General features: G+C 46.4%; 1 long non-coding RNA gene across 3 annotated transcripts in view; it reads right to left on the bottom strand.

Moving 5' to 3' along the window:
• Positions 1–10,416, bottom strand: part of LOC109270700 (uncharacterized) — a 28,913-nt gene extending 18,497 nt beyond the window's left edge. For 2 of the 3 annotated variants that reach the window (XR_002081652.2, XR_008423542.1), the window contains exons 1-2: positions 8,061–10,416; positions 7,278–7,349 (exon numbers count right to left, since the gene is read on the bottom strand). This is a non-coding gene — a long non-coding RNA (uncharacterized LOC109270700). Of the gene's footprint in view, positions 1–2,028; positions 2,528–7,277; positions 7,350–8,060 lie in introns of those variants that run through there. The other variant, XR_008423543.1, reaches the window with a different exon arrangement.
• Between the last annotated feature and the right edge of the window lie 1,827 nt (positions 10,417–12,243).

Here is a 12,243-nt window from a genome sequence, read left to right as displayed (position 1 = left end):
GGCTCAGCTTCCATTAGGCTCCCTTTGGCTCCTCTGCCCTAGGGTACTACCAGCTGCCTGCTGTCGCACATCCCAGGGTGCCTCACCATCCCTGCCAGCAGCTTCCATCCTGCACACTTCACTGTAAACACTCCTGTCACTAACTGTCTGATTTTGTTTTTTTAGTTAAACCCTTTTGAGTGTGACTTCTGCTTCCTGCTAGGATTCTGAATGATACAGAATGTTGCATTTTTATCAAGTATGGGGTCCCCAATTTGGTTTAAGCCAAAGCAATGAAGCTCTAATTGTAGAATTTGGGGGTTGAGGGAGTCCAGAGACAGGAGGTATTTTTGAGGAGGGGGGAGTATGCCGGTGTTTCTCAGTGCCTTGAAAACCAACTACAACAAGGCCTGGGAGTTAGCTTCTCATTTTATTTTCTTCAGCCGCCATGAACTGAGCGGCTGCTGTGTTCTGGAACCGGTGCTTAGGATTGTGGGAATCAAGGACGATAGAGACCAGGCCCCATGTCCCACAACCTCACACTCGGGGACACTCGGGCCAGGGCAGGATGAAAGGCCTGGAATGGAATTGAATGTGACAGGCAGCCAAGCAGGGCAAAGCAGCTGAGATAAGGGCCTAATCAGAGTTCAGACAGAGAACAGTGGCAGAACGGCAGGCCGAGGCTTTGTTCCAAAGCTGGGGACCTGGGAGGACCTCACGGGGTGGGGGAGGAGGTCACATGGGACCTTGGAGCGCTGCAAAGCAGCCCATCAGCAGCCTCAGCCCAGAAGCCAGAGCGGGCCCCTTTCTGCAGCCTCCGTGGACGCCTGGGCGGGTTTTGTTTGCTCCTCCCCTGGGTTCTTACTGCACATCTACTCAACTCCAGCAGCAACCACTGAGCCAGCGCTCACCCTGTGCACGGAGCTCCTTCAATCCTCCCAACAACCCTGTGGGTGGGCGTTATTCAGCCCTTTTTATAGCTAAGGAAATTGAGGCTCGGTCCAAATGACTGGCCCACAAATTTATAAATAGACACTGGAGACCAGAATTTGAATCCAGACTGCCTGGCTCTGAAATGCACTCTCAGCCACTGATCTGTCTGCTGCGATTTCTTACTCTTATAGAAGAGTCAAGGGTGGTGCCGAGCACTTGTGTGGAGTATCTCATTTGGTCTTCACAGCTCCCCCCTGAGGGAGGTCCTAGTATTACCACTTACTTTCCAGAAGAAGACACTGTCCCACCGAGAGGGTTACATCTCTCTCTAGGGCCCACAGCCAGGTCACGGTACAGCCAGGGTTTGAACCCAGGAAACCCACTCCAAGTTCATGCCCCCAGCCACTACATTCCTCCAAGGCAGAGCCTAAATTATTATTTTTATTTTTTTATTTTGTTTGTCTGTTTTGAGAGACGATGCGTGTGCTCAGGAGGGGCAGAGAGAGAGAGAGACAGAGACAGAGACAGAGACAGAGACAGAGAGGAAGAGAGAGAATCCCAAGCAGGCTCCACACTGTCAGTGCAGAGCCTGATGTGGGGCTCGAACCCACGAACCGTGAGATCATGACCTGAGCCAAGATCAAGAGTCTGATGCTAACTGACTGAGCCACCCAGGTGCCCCCTGAATTATTTTTTTAAAGGTCTTTATTTTGTTGAATGGTTTTACCTTTATAGAAAATTATAAAGATAATACAAAGAGTCTCCTAAATAATCAGGCCGGGACTTTCAATACCATGTTGAATAAAAGTGTTGAGAGTAGGCATTCTTGTCTTGTTCCTGACCTTAGAGCAAAAGCTCTCAGCTTTCACTGTTGAGCATGATGTTAGCTGCGGGCCTGTCACATACAGTATGCATGCGTGCATGCATGTATGTATTTGTTTATTTTTAAGTTTTTATTTTAAACACCTGGTCCTCTTCAGGACAAGCACACTCCTTCACCCCCATCCCCTATCTCACCCATCCTTCCAACCACCTCCCCCTCTGGTAACCATCAATTTGTTCTCCTTAGCTAAGAGTCTGTTCCTTGGTTTGCCTCTCTCTCTTTTTCCCTTTTGCTTATTTCTTAAGTTCCACATATGAGTGAAATCACATGGTATTCGTCTTTCTCTGACTGACTGATTACACTTAGCATAATACTCTCTAGCTCCATCCATGTCGTTGCCAATGGCAAGATTTCACTCTTTTTGCTGGCTGGATAAACATACGGCCTTTATTACGTGGAGGCATGGTTTCCTCTGGACTCGCCATTTGTTTTTATCATATATGATGTTGAATTTTATCAAATACTTTTTCTGCATTCATTTAGATGATCCTATAACTTCTATCCCTCACTTTGTCAGTGTGATGTATCCTCTTGATGGATTTGTATACGTTGACTCATCCTTGCATCCCTGGAATAAATCCCAGTTGACCATGACGTAGGATCCTTTTCATGTATTCGATTTGGTTGGCTAATATTTTGTCAAGGATTTTTCTTTTCTTGTGGCATCCGTGTCTGGTTTCGGTATCAGGGTAATGTTGGCCTCATAAAATGAATTTGGAAGAGTTTTCTCTTCTGTTTTTAGAAGAGTTTGGGAAGAAGTGGTATTAATTCTTTAAATGTCTGGTAGGATTCACCAGTGAAGCCATCTAGTCCTGGACTTTTGTTTGTTGGAGGTTTTTGATTACTGGTTTAATCTCTTTTCTAATAATCAGTCTTTCAGATTTTCTATTTTTTCACGAAATAAAGACAAATTACGTCCAATCTTACTCATATGTGGAATCTAAAAAATGATACAAACAGGGGCACCTGGCTGGCTCAGTCAGTAGAGCATGCAACTCTTGATCTAGGGGTTGTGAGTTTGAGCCCTATGTTGGGTATAGAGAATAAAAATAAATAAAAATTAAAAACAAACAAGCAAAGAAACAAAAACTACACTCATGGATACAGAAAACAGATTGGTGATTGCCAGAGCTGTGGGGGGGCGGGGGGGGGGAGGCTGGTTGGCAAAATGGGTGAAGGTGGTCAAAAGGTACCAAAAAAAAGTTTCCATATACCCCAGGCGGGCTTTCCCTTACTCTTTTGTTTTGTTTTTAATGTTTCTTTATTTTTGAGAGAGAGAGAGAGAGAGAGAGAGAGTGTGTGTGTGTGTACGCGCGCAAGCAGGGGAGAGGCAGGGAGAGAGGGGACAAAGGATCCAAAGCAGGCCCTGCACTGACAACAGAGAGCCCAATGCAGGGCTCGAACTCATGAACCAGGAGATCATGACCTGAACTGAACTCGGATGCTTAACTTACTGAGCCACCCAGGAACCCTTTGTTTTGTTTTTTAAGTAGGCTTCAAACCTCACATGGAGCCTAGGGCAGGACCTGAACTTATAACCCCAAGATCAAGACCTGAGCTGAGATCAAGATTCAGATGCCAAACCAACTCAGCCACCCAGGCACCCCTAGTTTCCCTTACTGTTAAGATCTCGCAGTATGGTACATTTGTTACAATTAACATACCAGTGTTGATGTATCATTATTTACTAAAGTCCATAGTTGATTCAGATTTCCTCAGCTTACCTAATGTCTCTTTGTGTCCCAGGACCCCATCCAGGACACTCTACTGCATTCAGTCATCATATATATTCCTCAGGCTCCTCTTGTCTCTGACAGTTTCTCAGACTTTCCTCATTTTTGATGACCTTGACAGCTTTTTAAATTGTGATTTTAAAAAAAAACAACCCACACATAAAAATCTACCAACTTAACCATACTTAAGTGTACTGTCAGTAGCATTAAGCACATTCACACTGTTGTGCAACAGATCTCCAGAATGTTTTCATCTTGCAACACTGAAACGCTACCCTCATAAACAACAACTTTCCCCCCTCTCCCCAGCCCCTGGTAACCACCATTCTACTTTGTGTTCCTATGAATTTGACTACTTGATTTATTTTTTAAGCTAATTTTTTTAATTTTTTAGTAATCTCTACACCTAACATGGGGCTTGAACTCATAACCCTAAGAGCAAGAGTTGCACGTCTACCGACTGAGCCAGCCACACACCCCTCAACTACTTTATTACCTCTTTTAGATATGGGATCATACAGTATTTAGCTTTTTGTGGCTGGCTTATTTCACGTATCATAATGTCCTCAAGGTTCACCCATGTTGCAGCCTGTGTCAGAACTTCCTTCCTTGTCAAGGCTGAGCACTATCCCATCATATGCATCTACCGCGTTTAGTTTATATGTTCATCCATCAGCAGACAGGGTGCTGCTCCCACCTTTTGTCTTTTGTGAACATAAGTAACTGGGAAACTGCCCTATTATTTTCCATAGTGGCCGTAGCATTTCACATTCCCACCAGTGGCGCACAGGGGTCCGCTTTTTCCACATCCTTGCCGACACCTCCAACTGTCTAGGGGATTTTGACAGGAGCCATCCCGATGGGTGTGAGGGGGTCTCACACTAGGGTTTTGACTTTCATTTCCCTGATGATCGGTGATGTTGAACATCTTTTCGTGTGCTCGTGGGCCATTTGCACATTTTCTGTGGAGAAATGTCTACTCAAGCCCTTGGTCCATATTTGTATCGCTAAGCAATAAATGCCTATGTCATAATTTATTTATCTGTTCTCCTGTGCATGGGCATTTGTTACTACCAGTCTTGGCTATTGCACATAAAGCTGCTGTGAACATTTTTGCAGAGGTTTTTTGGTGGGTCTGTGTTCTCACTTCTCTTGGATAAAGACTTTTTGTACATTTCTGTACTCACCAGAGCTTAGGACCTAGCTGGTACTAAAAAAAAAAAGTGGGATAAAAAAAAGTGTGACTAAGTCACAGAACTAAGACCTCTGAGGTAGTAATAATCACTTCACATAATAAAGTTTCAATGTGGAGCATGAATACCAAAAGCACGGGCTGAATAAAAAGAAAGGACATCTGAGGTGGAGACTTAGTGATTCAGCTAAGAATTTTGAAAAAGGATAGGCTTTGAAGAAGAGCCAAAACATGGGGACAACCAGAAAACTTCCTTCTGCAAGGGACAGAGACTTCTCTCCCCCACGCTGACCGGATAGGGAGTCCTGGAGGGTGTCCGGCTGGAGTCACAACAGAGGGCCCACACAGGGGAGGCAGGCCCAGCTAGAGCAAAGATTGCAATGCCCATAGTTTGTTAAGAGAGATTTTTTGTGATATTTTATACCTTGCTGAGGAGCATTAATACCCTTTGTCTTCTCCTCTCTAAATCCACTCCTGGTTTGCCACACGGAGAGAGTTTGTCCTGGCCAGGATAATCCAGAACAGGAGACAATCCAGCAACCTTTTCTCCTTGGCTCTAGAAATTGTTTGTGTGTAGTCGGGAAACCTGGGTTTCTGCCTTTAACTAGCCGAATGTGCTTTCATCTCAAAATTCCTTCCAGCTCTCAAATATTATTACTTAGCAACTATACTTCTTTCTGCAGATTTTTTTAAGTTTATTTTTAAATTTATTTTTAGTACTCTACATCCAAAGTAGCGCTCGAACTCACGACCCTGAAATCAAGAGTCGCATGCTCTACGGAGCCCCTGGGTGGCTCAGTTGGTTGAGCATCTGAATTTGGCTCAGGTCATGATCTTCCGTCTGTAGGTTCAAACCCCACATCAGGCTCTGTGCTGACAACTCAGAGCCTGGAGCCTGCTTTGGATTTTGTGTCTCCCTCTCTCTTTGCCCCTCCCCTGCTCATGCTCTGTCTCTGTCTGTCTCTCAAAAAATAAAATGTTAAAAAAAAAAAAAAGGAGTAGCACGCTCTTCTGACTGAGCCAGCCAGGCACCCCTGTTCAGGAAATATTCTTTTTTCAATGTGTTCACCACAGAAAGTGAGAAAATACAATAAGGGAGCAGAAGCACATATAAAATCACTCATAATTTCATCACCCAGTGCTAACTCTTATTAACATACACTCGTTCGTATAAAAATATATGATGAGTGCCTGCCATGTACTGAGACATTTGAAATATATCTTTCTAGGCTATTTATATCTACATTTTAATGAAATCATCCTGCTTTATAACCTGCCTTTCACTCAAAAGACAGTTGTGAACATATTCCCATGTCAGTAAATACTTTCCCTACAGCGTTCCAGTTTTTCATTAATAAACATTCTCAGAGCTCAGTTTTGAACAAAGTCATAACCATTTTTTTAATGTTTATTTATTTTTGAAAGAGAGACAGAGTGTGAGTGGTGGAGGGGTAGAGAGAGAGGGAGACACAGAATCCGAAGCAGGCTCCAGGCCCTGAGCTGTCAGCACAGAGCCTGACGCGGGGCTCGAACTCTCAAACCGTGAGATCATGACCTGAGCCGAAGTCAGACACTCAACCAACTGAGCCACCCAGGCACCCTAGTCATAACCATTTTTTAAAGATAATTCCTAGAAATGGAATTACTAAATCAATTAGTAATCATGATTATGTGTTTGGGCAATGCCAAGCATCCGCAGCCTTTTTTATACATCTTTCCACTCATGCGTACGCACTCAGCGGGGGGTAGAACTGTGCTGTCCATTGCAGCAGGCATCAGACACCCAGGGTTATGTATGTTTAAGTTAAAGTTAATTAAAAAAAAATAATAATAAGCAATTCAGTTCTTCAAATGCAATAGCCACATTTCAAGCACTCAACAGGCATATGTTACTAATGGTTACTTCGATAGTGTGGAAACATTTATGTCATCACAGAAAGTTCTATTAGACATCACTGGTCCAGAATAATGTTCAATTAATGTTAATTATTGTTATTTTGGGGTGGAGAGATTTGGAGTAATTTTCCTTCTTATTGTATTTCTTGGCCCGTGACCATTTATCACTTTTGTTTTACATATATTATGTCTAAATGCTCTCTTCCCTTTGGAGGGCTAAACCTCATTCCCAGTGGCTGCCTGTGGATATTTCATTATGGGAAATCTCCAGAGTCCTTATGTCTAGTCATTGGTTTGAATTCAAATTTTCCCTCCCAGAGATAGAGTTCAAAAAAGTTGTATTAAGAATCTTTATATAGGGGCACCTGGGTGGTTCAGTCAGTTGAGTATCCAACATCTGATTTTGGCTCAGGTCATGATCTCACAGTCACGAGACCAAGCCCCACCTTGGGCTTGGCGTTGACCATGAAGCCTGCTTGAGATTCATTCATTCATATTCTCTCTCTCTCTCTCTCTCTCTCTCTCTCTCTCTCTCTCTCCCCTCTGCCCCTCCCATCACTTGCACGTGCTCTCTATTAAAAAAAAAAGAAACTTTATATAAATTTACTTAAATACGCATAAAGAAATTCTGGAAAGATACATAATTAAGAACATTACTCACCTGCAGCATGTGGAGAGGGTGTCTCTGCAGATGAGGGCAAGAATGGGAAGATTTTCTATGTGAATGTATCACCTATTTAAACATAGAGTAAAAATATATCTTTTTAAAAAATTATGCAAACAGCAAACAATTCTAAAAAAAAAGAAAAAAGAAGTAGACAGTGAAACTCCTTTCCCTGAAGGTTACTGGCAGGTTAGTGAGAATCCTTCCAGGCTTATTAGAGACAATCACACATGATAACTTTATTATGTAAGTGGCTTGTGCACTCATTCCCTAGACATCACCGGAGTCCTACCTCCATCCCTATTGGTAAGAATTTAAAAAAGGGTTTCTAAAGCTCCCGGATTTTTTCCTCTCACCTCTCCAGGTGGTCCCTGTGAAGACTCCATGTCTCTTTTGAAAGCACTTGTAGCAGACCCATTTCCAGGTAATTGCAGAGCCGGTGCCAGTCATTAGCCAGCTGTGGGTTTGCCCCCCTTCCTCCCATCCACCCCCCTTGTAGACTTAGCCCCTTTGCTTCTCAACCTCTCCCTTCCTCAGCTGTTCCTTTGGCCACACCTTTCCAAGGCAGTGGGGGTGGAGGGAGTGAGGACCGTTTCCATAGTCCTGGGTGGAGTCTTGGTGTGGGAAAGAGCCAGATACATGGGGCACGAGCCACCTCCAGGTGCCCCGTCCTCCAGGAGGCTGGCAACAGCCCCTTAACTTACTCATCTTGCCCAACCTCTGTTCCAAGTCCACTCCCAACCCCCACCTTGCTGGACACATTTCTGAGACCTTACTTACTTCTTTGCATTTCTGTGATGGGTTTGCCCATGGACTTTGGAAAGTCCATTCTCCACTCCTTCACTGGTGCATCATCGTCCAGATCTTCACCAGGAGAGCAAGGGGCACTTCCGGAGGACTGAACGGGCCTGGGGTCTGTGTAGGAAGGAGGTGGGGACACAGGGTGTGAGTCATCTGCCAGCGTCTCTGATGCTCTTGGAGTTCACCACCCAGTGCCAGGACCAAATAGAGAAATCCCAGTTGTGGTGAGTGGTGGCCCCTGAGAGGCCCAGTAACCAGTCTAACTTCAAAGGCTGCTCTCCCGGCCACGCAAGACTGAAACCAGCGAATCCACAGAGACAGAAAGTAGATTAGTGGTTGCCAGGGACTAGGGTTGGGGGGATGGGAAGTGACTGTTAATGGGTACGGGGCTTCTTTCTGGAGTAATGAAAATGTTCTGACCTTGGACTGTGGTCACAGTTGCTCTGTGACTATACTAAAAATCACTTAAGTATCCACTTTAAAAGGGTGAGTTTTGTGAAATGTGAATTGTATCTCAATAAAAATTAGAGGGTTGCAAATCTACTGAGATCTAACTGACATGCAATAAAAGGCACCCATTTTAATACAGAGTTCAACGATTTTGGGCAAAGACATCCATGCCACCACCACCTTCATCAAAATACAGAATATGTCGGTCACCCCAGAAAGTAACCCTTTGCCCCTTCAGGATTCTTTCAACAAAACTGAACACAATGCAAACCGTCAAAGTTCATCACACATAGTAAGGGTCTTAGTTCACAAAATTTATAGTTCGGTTATATTTAAAGAGACATGCACACACATTAGAAGGTTGTGGTGTGGGTCCCAGTCAAAAAAAATGTAAAAGTTCCCACGGAGACATGAAGAACCACGCAAGGCGCCGGGGGTGGTTGTAGAAGCGCTATGCACTCACTCCGGTGGGCGCTATGTGCCGAGAATTCTGCTAAGCACTTAGGTGCACGACCTCATGCTCATCGCCTCATTCCACAGATGGGAAAACCAAGGCTTCCCTCTCTGTGCTGGCAGCTAGTTTTTACCCGATCCTAAAACGTACTCTTCCTAATGCCTTGGTTTCCTCTTGCTGGGCTTCTAACTCCCACTGACGTGTCCAGTCCTGGAGGATCCAGACATATCTGTCAGCCAACCTCAGGTAACCCACTCAAGCACAGCGGAAACAAGAAGAGAGAAGAAAAGGCCTCCCGCACTGAGCTTGTAGTCTAGTAGGCAGCACCCAGCAGATGGTAAAAGCACCGAAGACAAGGTCACAGTGTCATGCTGCTCTGCGTAACCTTGGGTGTAACCCGGGGTGTGAGGCTCTTCCTTTGTGCCGTCACTGGGCACGTCACCCGGTCGTTCTCTGGCGCAGGCCTGGGCAGTCAGGCCGGGTGGAACCTGCAAGGCCCAGTCCGTTCTGAGTTGCCTGAGACCCACAGGGGTCTTAGGTGACACAGTCACCCTCCAGAACACTGCGGAGTCCTCCTACCAAGCAACTGGCCACAGAGCAGCAGGGGCAGGATTCACAGCCTAGACTCTGTCATCAGAGTCTTTGCCCCTGAGCATGCCTCCGTGATAACTGGTAGCCACCACCATCAGTCTCTCATTTCAAGAGTCAACAGAGAGCAGAGGCTGTACCTTCCAGTTAGCCCTAATTGATTTCACCCAAACGGAATGAGTGCTAATGAGCTTGTCTCAAGACCCAAACTCCTTCTGTCTTTACTAGATTCGCTGGCATTGGGAAATCTTCCGACCATTGGGACTGTCTTAAAACATGACTCTTCCACATCACTGCACCCAGCACACCCCCAGGGTCTGGAAAAGTCAGCAGACCCCCAACAGAGACCAGCTTTCACCCGAGGAGTAGCTAAAACCCTGGGGAGCCTCGGGGCCATTCAGGCCTACTCAGTGTGCTCACCTGGTCTCGCCAGCCCAAGGCCCGATGTGGAAGGAACTGGACTCAGACCTGGGTTTGGATCCCAGCCCTGTCACTTGTTAGCTATGTGACCTTGGACAATTAAACTAACCTCTCTGAACTTGTTTCCTCATCTCAAAAAAAAAAAAAAAAAAAAAAGGTGAGGCTTGCAGGGTTCTTGGATAATGAGATCAAGGTATGCAGTCCGCACTTAATACATATCCGCTGTCCTTCCCCTCCTCTTGCCTGCCAAGCACATTGACATTCTGGAGACAAGAACAGCCAAGCAACTTTCTCTTCTGGAGGATTTGTATCTTTGTCATTGTTTTTCCTGGAAGGGCACGAACAGGAAGCCTTGGACTGGCCAAGAGCGAGAACAACATAGCCCTGGCCCTTCGAAAACATATTAAACTTAAGTTTCCATGGAGTCTTAACGTTATACTATGCACCCCGTGCATTATACTATGCACCCCGTGCGTTCACCTGGAAAACAGCCTCCTCCTCTCTCCGACTGGAGCGCCACCGAGAGGCCTGAGCCGCCATCCCCGCCCCCCCCTCACCTGGCCCCCACGACCGGCCTCGCGCTGCCTCCACTTCCGCTCGCTCTCGCTCTCTCCAAATGTGCTTCTCTCCAGGAGGCCCGTTCCCAAACTGCAAATGACATCACATCAGACGGCTGCTCTAGACCCTTCGTCGTCTTTCCGACAAAGCACACAGCCATCTGCCCACCGCCTGCCTCTCTCCTTCCCTCCCCTCCCTCCCCACTTCGGACCGCGCCGTCCACAAGCGCTTTTCTTTTCCTCTGCGCGCGCGCACCAGTTCGTTCCAGCCTCAAGGCCCTGCAGCGGCCGCTGCCTCCACCTGGAGCTCGCTTCCTCCCGGTGGATGCTCCCTTCTCAATAATAAGGCTGGAGCTCCAGTGCCACCTGCTCAGAGACATCTTCTCTCGTCGTGGCGGCCGCACGGTCACATCTATCACTTCGTCCTATTTTCATACTTGCACTTGTCACTACCTAAAGTTCTCTGGTGCCTTGTCTGTCTCATTCACCACGTGCCCCCCGCCCCCCCCCCCCCCCCCACCAGGGGCCTAGAACCCGCCTAGAGCACCAGCAGGTACAATACCTGTTTGTTACTTAAATGACCCCCTTTGTCTCACCATTTAAGCATAAATCCATGATCTTCAGGATGGTCTGTCTTCATAGGAGAGCTTCTAATATGTGTCTAGACAGTCCTTTTATTTTTGGCAATTTTGGCAAAGTGACTTGCTTCTGGAATTTAACAAAACCAGACAACGCCTGTCTCCCTAGTCTCATCAGCTGTGCCCCCTCGTCTAGAATCTGCAGAGACTCTTGCTGTCTGCCCCCTCCATAACAGCTAGGCACGGATGAGACAAAAGTTTTACAAATCCCACTGGAATATTCTGCTGCCTGAAAAACTGGAGCGACACTGGACTGGAGCCTCCGAGCCAAAAGCAGCTTGAAGCTAGCGAAGGCCCCTGCTCCTCAGAGGCTGGGCACCTGGGATTAATTCAGGCAGAAAGCAGGCAAGAAATGCTGGCCCCTGAGAAGTGCTAAAGAAAGGGAATTTTAAGATCCAGACTGAAAAGAAAGAGGGGGCAGAGGGGATTGGGAGTGGGGGAGTTGGAAGGACTGACCTTCCTTAACCCAAGGGATCTTAACCTGCTAGGATTGATGTTAAATGTTAAATTTGGGAGGGGTGTGTGTGTGTGTGTGTGTGTGTGTGTGTGTGTGTGTGTGTGTGTGTTTTAGGGAGAGGGTCTATGGTTTTTATCAGGGTTGCAGTAGGATCTGTGCCCCCAAAGCTTAAGAACCACAGATCTAAAAGGCAAGCAATTAGGTTAGCAAATCATCTCCATCCTAAACATGACCTGAACTGAAACAATCACGAGAAAGGAAAAGTGCTTTGTGCTCCAAAGAAAACAAAAGCCATTTCCAACAGGAATTGGCTGTCACATTCTCTGCACTTGGAAAAAAAATCAACAGAGCATCCGCCCAGCCTGCTCAAGGCCCATCCCTTAAGCCCAGGTCTCTAGGGAAGGCAGTGAGCCTTTGTTTTCCAGTCTGTGGGCAACTGGCTGGGCCAGGAGCCAGAGAGGAGAGACCTCTATGGAAGAAAATACAGACATGTGCCAAGTTGTGTGGGCTAGAGGCACCCGAAGGAGGACTCCAGCTGATGCCACAAGACCCACCGGGTGAGGAAGAATGTGCCAGTTGTAGACTCACTCCTCTCCTG

Source organism: Panthera pardus, unplaced genomic scaffold (assembly GCF_024362965.1).
Source record: "Panthera pardus isolate Hobbes unplaced genomic scaffold, ASM2436296v1 HiC_scaffold_19, whole genome shotgun sequence".
In the NCBI taxonomy this organism is placed as follows: Eukaryota; Metazoa; Chordata; class Mammalia; order Carnivora; family Felidae; genus Panthera; species Panthera pardus.
This window is presented reverse-complemented; position numbering and strand designations above follow the sequence as displayed.